At 39.8% G+C, this 12471-nt stretch overlaps 1 protein-coding gene across 1 annotated transcript in view; it reads right to left on the bottom strand.

The window, feature by feature from the left end:
- Positions 1 to 12228, bottom strand: part of mrtfba (myocardin related transcription factor Ba) — a 37538-nt gene extending 25310 nt beyond the window's left edge. The window contains exon 1 of the mRNA XM_061709263.1: positions 12072 to 12228. The gene's annotated coding sequence lies outside the window, so the exon portion shown is untranslated. The remainder of the gene's footprint in view (positions 1 to 12071) is intronic.
- Positions 12229 to 12471: the final 243 nt, after the last annotated feature.

Below are 12471 nucleotides of genomic sequence, written 5' to 3'. Positions count from 1 at the left end.
ACGAACAACAAATGGGCATTACTCACATCCCAGTAAAACCAGGAGGAAGAAGTGGGCATGAAGCCTAATTCTCAGTGATATAAGAGTTTCCATAAACGACAGCTGCTACTTTTGCAGATAACTCATTAATCCCAACTGTTACTTCATGAGACCAGTGATGATTAGGAGTTTAATCATTTTGATGATTTAAGTTTCAATTCCTCATTGGTACAGAAATGATAACTTGTCTTTGCTTGAAAGCAACACACATGACAACCTGTTTGTCAGTCCCATCTACACATCCCGAGTGTGTGGATGTGTGTGTGGCTAGGCCGAACATTTGTGTCCTACAAGTTGAGTGAACTTTAGACATGAAACATACTGGCGTAAAAGCACAAAGAGAACTGCGCTGACTGCACAGACATGAGGTCGCCTTCAGATCTTTTGGAAAATGCATCGTTTGTTGGAAAACGGCAGTTGTAGTATGTGGCGACAACTCCACAATATTAAAAAAAATCCTCTGCAGGGCTCCAGACTAACTTTTTTCACTAGGAGCACAGTAGCCCCTAACTGAAAATCTTTAGGGGCACAATCAGAAATTTTAGGAGCGCACATCGTTTATCGACACGTTAACCAAATTTTTACATTTCTACTACATTTCAGTGTATTAGTAATACGTATTTCATAATAGATTCATGAATTACCACAATGTGCTGTTTCAAATGCAGTGTTACATTTTATTGTGCACTTTTAAAGATGCCGCAACATAAAGTAAACTGACAGCACCATTGCTGTCATTATATATAAAAAAAACATACATTCACATGATAAAAAAGTGCTTGGAAACAAAGTGCTTAGTAACCTTTCAGCCATGAATTTAACTGTTAAACACAGTACTTAACAAATGTACAAATATTGGGGGTACTGGCCAATAACATTTCCCTACTTGTGTCTTTACTAAATCCCTGAACTTACACCAGTTGACCAAATTCACTGCCTTCACTCAAATAACTAAGGATCTTACCAAGAAATGTTCTTATTTCTAACCTAAAAATGCCATTAAACCTGATAACACACATCACTTAAAAGGTTAGGGGTTTTTCCCACGTGTTAAAATTTTACTTTCATTTGTGTCAAGCAAATTTTAAGTTCTAGTTACGTTTTAAGTTAGAGTTTTGGCAGTGTTCAAAATAAAATTATGAGACCTGCTGTATTGGAGCACATTTTCTTTTAATTAAAACTGTAGCAGGGACAGATGTTTAGAGAAACCTATGTATGTACCGGGTGAAGGCTGATTTATGGTTCCGCGTTACAACAACGCAGAGCCGCCGCCGTAGGCTACGGCGGCGGCTCTGCGTCGATTTAAGGCGGAACCATAATTCAGGCTTTAGGGGAACATATCGGAGAACAACCAGAAGAATATAGAGTGGATTAAAAATAAAAGTTAAGCACTGAGCTACATGTGTCTCCCGTCTGGGCCATTGCAGACTCATTGCCTGAGCATGATGTTACTAAAACCAAATATAACCGCCATGTCTTTCTTCTAACTTTATGTGTGCCGCGGCAGCGCGTTGTGTCGCATTAAATGTCGTCCGGGCGTAATACCTGCTTTGAGCTGGTGAAATTAAATGAAAAAAATAAATAAATAAATAGATCCCCTGACTCATTCCCTTTCACACTCATTGGCCTGCAAATATGTGGGTTCATTGACGCACCCCTTCCACGTTTAACGTGTAAAAAAAATAAAAAAATAAAAAAACACTGGCAAATTTACTGGTCGCACGTGTGCGAGTGGACATGAAATTCAGTCGCACATACTCAAATTTTGGTCGCAAAATGCGAGCATTTGGTCGCAGCCTGGAGCCCTGCTCTGAGAAGGCTATTTCACCACATAACTCTCATAAACATGTATGTCAATCAGTGCATTTATGCACTAAGAGAAAGTGGAATTACTGCCTTAGTCTGACTGACATACAAGTATTAAAAGCCATACATATACATGCATGTATACGCAAACCATGTTTAGTCCAGCTATTGACTGGCCTGGGACTCCCCCTTCCGGAAGTGACGAGACCACGGAAGTGGGAATAACAACAGTCACGGCATCACAACAACACAGTAGCAGAAGAAGAAGAGGATGAGGAACAACAAAGTTGTTGAGTGGATCATGAGTAGATAAGCGGGGTCTCCTAGTAGGAAGAGATTGAGGAGTTACTAACTATTCTAACTAACCGGAAGAAAGTCAACACGAAAGGGTATGTAGCGCCAACTAGAATCACGGAGTCGAATGCACCCAACTAAATAATTTGATTCTCTTTCCGGACATTTGTACTTGGATTTTCTTGTGAACTTAGTGCCAATAGCTCAATTTAGAAGTGCACATAGCCATACCGAATGAGTGAAAAGATGAACAAACCATTCTCACATACCTTGCACTTTTTGCAGCAAAACCCCTTCTAATATGCTCTGCAAGTTAACAAAATTCAAATTGTGACGGTATTTCCTCTTAAAAAATAAAAATTTATATTTATAATTCTGGGTGTATAAAGTCAGAATGACTGACTTCGTCTTAGAATTTTTACCTGGAACGGATGTGGGAAATTTAATTTCCCCACATGGGTCTAATGCACCACTGAGAGGAGAGAGGTGCAGATGCAGAGAGAAGGTCAAGTTAAGGAGGTAGCATCAGATGGGAAAGCTCTGATGTCTTCTACGGACTTAAAAATAGTGGTTTAAAGCAACATAAAGTGCATGTTGACATTGCAATATGTTAACTACAAAAATCCTAAAATAAAAGGATACAGTATCTTATATCACTGGTATACCGCCTAAACCTAAGTAGCTCAACCACAACATATTTTACAGTTATCCAAGTAATGTTTCTTGCCATTGGCCTAATAAGAAAAGACATGTCAGATGCCCTAAGTTTTAGAAATAAAACAAAGAAGGAATATGATTATGTAAAGAATATAAGCACTTTACCAGACTGTCAAAATGTTTTTCCTTAAAGTCTGCGCTTTGTATCCTTGTGGAATAAACTGCTCTTTCGTACCACGTGTTACTGTAAAGACCAAATATGAACATTTAAAAGCTTAATATTTCTAACAGTAGATCAGATTGTTTTTTTCTGCCCTCAAATATTATGTACAACACTGTACTTTAGGTTGAAGATTTGTATGGAGTAAATATGACCTTTATATACACTGCAACTTTTTTTTTTATGTGGATTTTATTTGCACAAAAACCTCTGCAATCTGAGGCAGTTTAATGAAGATTTAAATCTTGTTTAAACTTTCCTAGAGAGAGATTTTGCAAGCTTCCAGTAACAGTACTTACAAATACACTTTTAAAAATCAGATTTGGCGGGTCAGAACTCTTTGAAAATCAGAACTGACAAAGATAACGGCGGTGGGTTCATCTGCAGGAGGGGCCGCAACATTCCAGCAGACAGATCTGTGAGTGGAAGCAGGTTGGAGCAGGAGAGAGGTTAGCTAAAGATGCAGTAAGGAACAAACAGTTGTCACGGATGACAAGGCTTTGCAGGATAAACATCATGCTGCCTTTGCAGAATAAAAGAGCACATCCAGATGGCAGGCCCGGCGTGTAACTCAGCCCTCCACTGCAGCTTTCATGACACGGGGAAACAAGTACTATGCGTTTCATAAAAGGGCAATACCCAAACCCTGTACCCATACACTCAAACACATTTCTAGGATTTTAAAAGCAACAGAGGGTGAGCTATTGCTAAAAGTGTACTGAGCTCTATTTTAAAAAAACAGGTTTCCATAATTAATGACTACGCACTCATAAAAAGGTTTGGCTGGAAGCTGATATGAGACAATGGAGTCAGAGGAATGCTGCATGTTTTTGCCACAGGGTGTGTCCATCACCCACACCTCTGTCAATCATCAACATTGAACTGTGCTACAACTGATATAAAAAGAAACAGCGCCAACTAGGGGTGGGCAAAAATATCGATATGGCAATATATATTGCGATACTTTTCCAGCTGATTCAATATCGATATTCAAAATTTGAATATCGATTTTTTTTTTTTTTTTTTTTTTTTTTTTATCCCCGGTCTTTTTCCCATTATATCACCCTGTGCTCCTACTTAAGTGACAGTCCTGGGCATTGCCACTCTCTACCAACCCTGGGAGGGCCCTGCACTGAGCTCAGGTTTTATTTCACGTTTTATTTCATTTTATAATTTATTTTTGATATAACACAATTGCCTGTCCTTAAAAAATGAAAAATAATGGACAGAGGTTTATTTATTTATGGATTTTTATCTATACTGACTGATCACTGTGCCTGTCCTTGGTATTAGTACCCATCTTTCTTGTGTTTATTATCATTTGCCACATAATTAAAGCAACCTCATACTAAATTTAATGTTAATTTCATATGATGTAAATAATATGAAAAACATATACAAATATATTGTAACTTTAGCTTGTATAGTTATAATAAAACATTGTTTTGACTCAGTTTGTCCCATGAATTGTCACTATAATCTGATGAACGTGCAACTCGGATTTTAAGATCCATCACTATCATCTGATGTACATATATACAACTTGGATTTTAAGATGTGTAATGCATTTTTAAATTTTTCGGTGAACTATGTAGAATATAATAATCGGGATATCGCATAATCGGGATATCGCAATGTGTATCGTATCGTGGCTCAAGTATCGTGATGCGTATCGTATCGTGAGGTCCTTCCCAATACCCACCCCTAGCGCCAACTCTTTTCTGTCCACACACAAATGCCATCTTGTTTACACAACCCGTCACTATAGCAAATGTTAACGAGAGCTAAAAACAAAACAGCCTTGATTGAATTTCTACAGTAAAATTATTCTTGAACCAGAACAACAGTGTTCAGGAGCGTACTGAGGAAGTAGTGTGCAGTAAAAATTAGTTGCGTTTGCATCCAAGCACTCAAACAGCTCCAGATGTACTTGTTAGACCTCCACTTACAATGCTGCTGTCTTTTATGAAGTGGCATTAGCTTGAAGTGTTTTGCTTTCTTTTTTATTTATATCAGGTAAAGTACAGCATCACAAATGTTTTTGCTGTTAGTTTGTGATAAACCCTTAATACCACTATCACCACTCTGGAAAGTTGAAATCTTTAAGTTTAGGTACCCTAGTTTCACTTCTGCTGAGCTGCTCCAGGGTGCTTTTACACCCACATTTTCTTTAGTGTTGTCTTAATCACTGGATGAGTTTCTAAACTTGTACAATTCCCCTTGTCTTGGACTTAGTCAGTGTTGAGTGATGATGATCTCTTACCGGTACACTGCTTTTACTGACAAAATAATATATAAAAGTGGGAAAATCTAGATATCTGTGTACGTCCCATTTTGAAGAATGGAGCAGACGTTTCTGAGCTCGACTGCTTTATTCAGGACATGAAATTATACCACAATTGTTTCAAGATGTACGTCAGAATGTCTTTCGGACAATAAAGAACTACTGCAACTGCTAGCTCCAAGCTTGAAAAAGTAGAGGAGTAATTTCAGAGAGCCCATTGATCTGGAGAAGCTGAAAGAGGCACATCTGAGATAATAACCACATTTCTTTTCATCATTATTTAAAATCTATTGGTCTGTGTACAGCGCATCTATGATTCATTTATTTTTATTGGAGAGGACGGTTGCCGTGGTCAATCTGGTCAGTTATGTTTCTGTTGGAAGTGAAAACTTCAAAATGAACCTCTGTTCCAACAAATAAGCCACATTATCAACCGGTGAAGTTATGTGGTTGATGTGGAAACCTGTATTGACTTAAAAAAGAAAGTGAACATGAAACATCTGGTGTGCAAGACCTTTAGCTCAGTGCTGATCTTGCAGAAATTAAATTGTTTGCTTGATTCAATGCCTCAGATCATGCACTTCTTTTCAATCTGTTTTGATTTACAATGTATTCTTACCAGGAAAACTACACCACAGTTTACCATATAATTAAATCCACCTCTTTTGGCTTGCCTTGACCTTACGAGAAGTTCCCCCTCCCTAAGTTACTGTTGCTAACTAAAACACTCAATCTATCAGTATTGTTCGCAGTTTTACAATGTCATCTGTCTGTATGAAAATCTTGACTCAACATGTTTTACACAAATTTTGGACAAAAACATTACCACCTTTAATTGAGGACCACTATGACTACGTTTACATGCAGTCAAAATTCGGGTTATTGCTAAAGCCGGGCATACACTGTGCGATTATCGGCTCGTTTTGAGCCGATTTTCCAGTCGTGCGACTATTTTTTGGATCGGGCCAGATTTCGACCCAATCGTTGCTCGTGCCTCGTGCAGTATACGTGGGGTAACGACGAGAGAGTAACACCTCACGACGAGCTCCCGATCACGAAATCGTGTGCTCGCAAGAAAATCAAACGTGTTTGAAATCCTGGTCGCTCCTCGTGAAGGTATTGCACAGTTGAAGCAGCTACGACCCGATTGGACTCATCCTTTCGCAGATTGCTAAAGGCTGATTTATGGCTGATTTATGGTTCCGCGTTACACCAACGCAGAGCTTACGCCGTAGGCTCTGCGTTGGTGTAACGCGCAACCATAAATCAGCCATTTAGTGTGCGCTTTGTGTGCTGTTTTGAACTCTGTTGTGCTCATTTTGCTGGGACGCCGGGTCCCTCCGCCGAGACACAACTTTTGCGGTATGCGTTCATTGTTGTGTCTTAAAATGATGCGCAGTGCCCACCCAATCAGAAACGGTACAAATATTTTGTGATTTTTTTTATATATATAAAAAAAATTTAATTGTAAAAAAATAAAGGATCCCCATAACCTTTGACTGGGTGGGCAGGACGCACGTTTGGGTGGGCACAGCCCCCCCCTGCCCCAAAACCGGCCTCGAGTTCCAGTAACAGAGGTCCGACGGGAGGATTATGATCGTATAGTGTGAGCAGACGGGTCGCATCAGAGCATCGGGTCGTACAGTGTCGTACAGTGTGAGACCATAATTCGTGGGCTGTGAACTTTTGAACTCCAGTCGTGCAGTGTGAGATGGGGCTGTCTCAAACGATTTAAAATATTGCACAGTGTATGCCCAGCTTAATATTCCGGTTACTGAAACATTCGGAATATTCCGTTTACATGCGTGAGCAAACAGGGCTATCCCTGTATACATGGTGATTAATCATTTGGGAGATCTCGATCAAACCAGCGACGCGTGGAGAACATCATGACGCAATTCCCGTCATTTCCGCTTCTTCTTCCTGTATCCAAATTCAAAACAACAACAATAACAGCAGCACGGCGGATAATCGGCCCCGCTGGTACCGTTTTGTTTCTTGGCCCTGTAGTTCGCCTTTTTCAGCGTATTCCAGCGGTGCTTGATCTGGTCTGGCGTTCGTACAAATCCTGCTTTGCGCAACTTTTCACTCACCTTTTTGTAAATCTCGCTATCGCTGTACTTTCTACCGTCTACAAATGACAAAATGTTCATATTTTTCATTACATTTATGAAGTGATTAGTCTCCTCCTGGTCTTACGTTTCTCCATGTTTATAAGTACGTCCTGGACTCAAAAGACCAAGATTCCCTGCAAAAAGAACATGCGCAGAAAACAAATTCATGTTCCTTTTGATGGGGATATCCCGTTAGGCGTATACATGACCAAATATTCGGGTTAGAAAAGGAGTAACGCAGGGGTCATATTCAGGTTTTTAAAAACCGGAATATGAGCAAATTCTGGTTATTCAAAAGGGGTTTTTGGTGTTTACATGGCCGTGCAAAACCGGGTTATTGCTAATATTCCGGTTTTAAAAGGGTTATTGACTGCATGTAAACGCAGTCTATGAGACATAAATATTCCATGGGAGGGATATTTATAAAACTACTATCTACAAAAACAAAACAAAAACAGGTTGGTAATTAGGTTAAACTTAGATGCAAAGGTTTACAGATAACAGTGAAGAAACCATGTGGCTGTCATAACTTCAGATAACCTCCAGAGCAAACACTGTTCTCGCACAAGAGTAATGCCTTCCAACACAGGGTTATGGTGATATAGTCTGAACATGAGTTTGAATGGTGTTTTAAACAAATGTTTTAGTATCAGTTATAATGAATAACAGTTCTAGAGAGCTGGAGTTGTGCCCAAATACCATAGAAAGATGACTCATTTGTATTGTTCAGATATGAAGAACAAAAAAGAAATACATAAACCAGACAATGTACACAGAACAAAGGACTTTAAGAGTACCGGTATGAAAAGCACCAGCAGAAGCTTCAACAAGCTGACTGACAAAACCATCCTCAGAGTCCCACGCCCTCATCATCAAAGAAAAAAAACAAAAACGGTGAAAAGTAAAAAACAACAACACAAATGAATTCTCCTGTGGAGAGTTACTAAAAGAAATGTTTTACAACCTTTATGCAACAGATTTTTTCTGTTGACTGGAACAAGTGCTACATCTCAAACGAATGCAGCCGATTCCAAGATTAACTAAAAACAAAAACTGGTTTCAGGTTTTATCCATGTTTTGATATACAGTGTGATGAAGCCAACATTTTTTGCAGGCAGATGACAGTGTTTGTGGTACGTGTCACCTTAGGCTGTTCACTCTCTCACAGGTGAGATGGTTTACAATCACACTTTGAATGTTGATTGGGCGCTGAATGATAAGAATGATAAATATGTAAAAAGTAGCACCCAGGTAGGAAACCATTTTGTATAACTTTTTTTTTTTTTTTTCAAAGTCATAATTTCAACAAAAACAAGCTTGCTGACTTACGAGTCACTCTAGATAAATAAACTACAACCACAGACTTGTGTTTGCAAAACAGCAGCAAGTCTGCTCAGCGAGAGAAGGATGTCACAGGTCAACTCTACTACAAATAGGCCTGAATGTGAGGAATGTCGGTGATAAAGTAGTCAAAAGCGGTACCACACACACATCACCAAGAGAATGGCAGAAATTAAATCTGCTGCTTTGGTTAGAAGGCCATTTAACTTTAACAGTTTTGGCTATTCATACGATGACGAGGATATACTAATCAGTGACTATAAATAAATAAATAAAAACCAAACATGGATTACTGTGTAAAAAGATGATAACAACGTATGACCTGGACATCTGAGTATCTTCCAGAAATAGCACGCGAGCTGAGCAACATTTCACAGAATAAATATGACATTGATGAAATATCTCCTGGCCACTGAGAAGACCACAAGATATTTAAAAAAAGAAGTCTGTCTGATCTCATTTGTAATAATGTTGTATATCAAACTGTCAGGAAGATATTGGGCATGATTTATGCTTTTACGTCAAACCAGCAACATACAGTATGTCTGCTGAAGTTTGTCGTATCGTCCTCAAAATCTAATGATCCATTGGGATTGACATAGACTACAAGAAATGTGATTAGTACGCTTGGCAGCATAGCCTTTATTGGTATCCATTTTTCACTATGACTCCTTATTCATCATTTTCAAGCACGGATAAAAATATATCCCGATCGTATTTTTGATCTGGTTAGTGTGAGTCCTCCATTCTGTGCTCGAGCACATGAATCCTGGTCTCTTCGACAGCTGGAAGGGGTGTGCATGTATGCATCGTATGCATGACACGTAGATGCAGCAATCCCTCGTGACAAAGATATGAGAGGGCTATATCAAACACAACAACACCACAATTATGCCTGGGCATTGAACTGAACAACTTGGCAAGAATGAGTGCAGGGTGCTTGCTCTTTTTCCAAATTAAAATTCCAGACTTTTCCCAGACTTTTTTAAAACCGATATTTTTTTTCCCAAGACGCACTTGTAAATTTCGGGTGTTGTAGCCATAAATTTGAAAACACGCAACAACCCATTTCTGTTGACCACTAGGCAATCGACCTCAGCAGTAACATCACGAAATGTTCCAGAGTAGGCTAGGCAAGCGTTGATTGGATATTATTCCTTTAGGTGAAGACAGTACGTGACTAGTTAGTAAAATTATAAGTTTTAGGCTATAGCCTACCTTTCTATTTCTCATTTCACAATGCCTTTGAGCATACTGTAAAATTCTACCATACATTTTTTCCCCATACTTTATTAAGACTTTCACACAAAATTCAAGACTTTTCAAGGTCTGGAAAACAGTGTTTCAAAATTCCATACTTATTAAGACTTTCAAGACTTGCGCAAGCACCCTGGAGTGGATCCTTACAATCTGTAACCAGAGTAGTTTCTTTTTCCCAGCTTTTTTTTGTGTGTTGACCCCTCTCAGTAACACAATCAGTCTATCCCAGGAATAAATGGATAGATGGATGGATGGATGGATGGATGGATGGATGGACCCCCCATATCATATGATGAAATTTCAAGTCAAGTGACAAAGTGAAGTATGCTAAAGAAAGCACACAAATACATTATTCAAACTTCAACCACTCCTCTCTAAACTACAGTTTGAATCTGTTGTTTATAGATTACATCTTGTCCAAATAAAAGCATCTGCTTTTCTTCAAGATAAGACTCAGATTCTGTCATTGCCTTGGCTCATGTGTCGTTTCCTTCCTCCCTGCCTTTGTAGGCGTTGCTTAAAAAAACAAAAACAACTTATAAAAAGCACTGTTAAGACAAATAAATGAGGTCACCTATTGTGACACTTAAGAAAACATGGACTACTGCATTACCACGGCTACACAGACAAACATCAGCTCTGCAGAGAACAGGTTTCTTTTCAATAAAAATTTTCCACAAGACGCAGAGGGATCCTGCAAAGTAAAGGCTGATTTATGGTTCAGCGTTACACCAACGCAGAGCCTACGGCGTAGGGTACGCGGCGACGCGCACCATACGCCGAACCCTACGGCGTCGATTTAACGCGGAACCATAATTCAGGCTTAATGCTCCGCTGTGAGGCCGAGAGAAGCAAATCACACAGGGATCTAAAACATTTAAGGCCTTGGGGTAAACGCTTTTCCCCTCAAGCATGAGTGGTTGCTTTAAGTTAACGCGAATTTTCTCACAAGAGGCCGAGTTGTTGAAACAGCCTCTGAAACCACCACATCCTGCCTGACCGCATGAGTCACACCGACGGGGATCACATTGGATCTGCTGCAGCATTACCTCTTTCCACACTTCCATTGATTATCAGGCATTTTAATTTTCTTAAGGGTTTGGTGCAGGGGGGAAAAAAATAAAAAATACAAAAATCATACCCACTGTTACCGTGACTTGCCTTAGATTGACTCAGACAGCAGTCGGGCTCAAGTATCAGAAATAATGCTGCGTTCCATTTACCTCGGAAGTCGGAACTCGGAACTGGGAATGACGTCACAGCCGAGTTATCAGCGTTCCAGTTACAAAGTAGGAAAACAAGATTGTAGTTCGCATATATCACATGAAAAATGTAAATTACACTATAGCAGCATATATATGCTGAACAATACTTGTATATGACTGATCTAGTATGACCAAAACTAGAAAGAAGTGCTACGAATTTTTACAGAGCTCTCTTCTACTGTTTACAACCGGGGCAGCCATCTTGGAATGTGAACTCGGGGGTGGTGAAGACTCTCCCACTTTCCCAGTGGGAAATCCCACTTCGAGGGGCGTTCCAGTTGAAAATTCCGACTGGGAACTGGGAAATCCCCACTTCCGAGGACAAATGGAACGCGGCATAAGCGCACACAATAATATTATGAAGAAGAAAAAAAATCATACGTACAATTTGCAGGGTTCAGATTATATTTTCTTACCTTAAGTGGCCCGTGTGTTAAAACATGATTTATTTATTCATTAATTTTTAGATGGACTCCTATCCCAGATGTGGATGGGTGTGGGATCAGCTAAAGCTGCCAGCTACTTTAAACCTGACAGGTGACTTAGTTGTAAACAGTCCTGAACAGAAAAAGGTGACTGAGGCGTTTTTCATGGCTTATCATTTCTAGGAAGAAATAAAAAAGCATAAAAGCTTCCCGGTGCGGTGTTGCCCCGTCTCAAGTCTTCCTGACACAGAAACCTCTTCCCTCATCCCCAACAACCACCTCCTCGGATTCTAGTCAGCTCCTGGAGCTCTCACACGATAACAGGCTAAAAACAAGCCCCGCAACGCCGCGGCTCTGCGCTCTTACCGAACTGTGACGAGGCGAAGCCAGAATCCATTCGAGCTGGGGCTCACACGGAAATATCCATTAATGCAAACTCAGTAATGTTGAGTACTTAGTTTTGTTTATTTCCCCCCCCCCAGTCTGGCATTGAGGTTGAAGTTTATTTCGCGGAGTAAAATGGCTGCGACTGGTCCAGCCGAGGATGCAGGGTGACGTCATGACGTTGCCGGACGGGATACGACGTGAGCTGCCGTGACGTCATAGCGTCAGTAAATCTATGCCGTTAATAATATAGATCCATGGTCTATGCAGTGTATGAAATAATTCATATTCGTAAGCATTTTCAACAAGACATCATCAGTACACCTTCTTCACTATCTTACTGGTCTTCTTTTGTTGGAAACATTAATTTGGAAAAAGTCTG

Source organism: Cololabis saira, chromosome 19, assembly GCF_033807715.1.
Source record: "Cololabis saira isolate AMF1-May2022 chromosome 19, fColSai1.1, whole genome shotgun sequence".
Classification (NCBI taxonomy): domain Eukaryota; kingdom Metazoa; phylum Chordata; class Actinopteri; order Beloniformes; family Belonidae; genus Cololabis; species Cololabis saira.
This window is presented reverse-complemented; position numbering and strand designations above follow the sequence as displayed.